This window comes from Blennius ocellaris (genome assembly GCF_963422515.1).
Source record: "Blennius ocellaris genome assembly, chromosome: 10".
NCBI lineage: Eukaryota > Metazoa > Chordata > Actinopteri > Blenniiformes > Blenniidae > Blennius > Blennius ocellaris.
The window spans coordinates 23,300,570-23,302,638 of record NC_137659.1 but is presented as its reverse complement, the minus strand read 5'-3'; the positions used below and the strand labels follow the sequence as shown (position 1 = coordinate 23,302,638).

The window sequence follows — 2,069 nt, the reverse complement described above, 5'->3', positions numbered from 1 at the left end:
CTTACTACTCACCAAATCTGAAACTTGAGCAGAGGTCCCGTGGCGAACTGCATTTTCATCTTCTTGATCCCGCTGCTGCTGTCACCGGCCGAGGCGCAGCACAGCGAGAAAACCCCGAGGACGAGGAGCGAAAAGCGCAGCCACTTCATCTCCGTCTGCTCCGTGATGAGTTCCCTCCTCACTGCAAGAGATGTCGGTGGGGAATCAAAAATGGCGGTGTTGCGGGCGCCGCCATACTTATTTACCGGTCGCCGCCATTTTGAAAATATGCGTACCGGAAGTGACGTTTACAGAAGCGACATACAGGAAGTGACGTATCAGACCCCGCAGGAACGTCGGGAATTACGTTTTCAGAGGCCCACCCACCGGAAATGACGTAGGAGGACCCACTCGCCGGAAAAAAACTGTGCGCCGCGCTTCAAACGCACATTTGTTCCCATTGCATTGTTTTCTTCACACGTGTACTGGAAGCTCAACAGAGTAAAGGATTGTCTTCTGCTAAGGTAAATAATTGCATTTTTTTCTATGTGTAAAGTATCAGCCTGCACTAATAAGAATGAAATGGTAGGTGGAGTTCTACCAGTATTTAGAGACTATGTTTATACTCGCACTGGAAGACCGTAGCCAGATCAGCTTCACAAGCTTCCATGAGGGAACAGATATGTTCATCTATCCCCAACTGTGTCCGTCTGTCCACATATCTCTGCTGCTTTATTTCTCCGTCCAGACAACTCACAGTTTACTGTGTGCCTTCACTCATCACTCCTGCTAACTGCAGTTTCATCACAACATTTAGTTGCGTTTACGTCCTAAATGGCTGAATTTTGTCACGTGGGTGAAAAGCCTCAAAACGGTGTGCATCAGCCTGCACTAATAAGTAGGACATGGTTGATAGGTGTCATTATATGAGTATTAGTGAGAGGAAGAGTTGTTGTATAGTTATGTTGGGAGCAATTCAAGTAAGATCAGCTCAAAGTTTATGTTGCTCTTTTTTTTATCTTTGTTCCATGTGTTGATTTATTTAGACCCGTACTTTTTATCATACTGCATTACTGGATTTTTACAACCTGACTGGGATTTCTGTGTTATTATCAGTGCATCCAAATTAGAGAAAGTTTAATGGTTATGAGGGAGATTGAATATCTTATATATAACATACTGCAATGAATCACTTGGATGCTTGTCAGTTTGCATTCATCAATGAGAGATCAGTACATTTGAACAAATACTAATGATTCTGATTTAAATATTTTTTCAGACGCAGTGTTCAATCAGAATGTCACGTCATCGTAGCAGCGAATGCTTGGGCATAGAGCATTCATATGCACACCCAACAATGCACACAGCATCTGTGCTGACCACGGATCCAGAGACCGTAAAGGAATTGAGTGTCACATGTCTGCATGCAGAACACTCCTATGACTCATCAATCAAGTTTGAGATTTTTTATGTAACATAAGCTCAATTTGTTTATTTTTATTCATCTGTATTGCAACAGATCTTCGAGATGCTGAAAGAGATCGAGGAGGTCACGGAAATCAAGAAGGGGGACCTGAGACTCATCGATTACATTTTTGATGTTGTGCTTCCAGAATTAAGATGATCAATCGAATGGAGGACATCATAGAAGTCGTGGTCAATATTTAGTGTCTTTTGAAACCTATCTGCATGCACCTTGTCGATCTTTTTCAGATCATCATCAACATCCTGATGGCTGAAGGTCACACAAGGCTTCAAGCAGAGGTCATCATAGCCAGTGGGAGAAAGTTCTAGCAAGCTCCTGTCGTCTGTGCTCTCATCCTCCCTGCCGGATGTCTATCAATATAGTGGTTTGAAGTCTCCTGTCCGATTTTCAGAGTGTATCTTTTATATATCTGTCTGTCCTCTCCTCTATCCTCTCACCCCAACCGGCCAGCAGAATGCCGCCACCTCTGAGTCTGGTTTCTGCAAAGATTTATCCTGTTAGAGGGACTTTTTCCCTTTCCACAGTCGCTCACGCTTGCTCATGTGGATTTGTTGGGTTTTCTCTTTTAAAGTGCTTGTAAATATAATAAAGAACAATGACATGA

The 2,069-nt window shown here is 43.2% G+C and overlaps 1 long non-coding RNA gene across 1 annotated transcript; it reads left to right on the top strand.

Annotated features, from left to right (window-relative positions):
- The first annotated feature begins 365 nt into the window (after positions 1-365).
- On the top strand, positions 366-2,069 carry LOC308135777. Its single transcript, XR_013936811.1, has 2 exons — positions 366-503; positions 1,259-2,069. It is a non-coding gene; the product is annotated as an uncharacterized lncRNA (long non-coding RNA).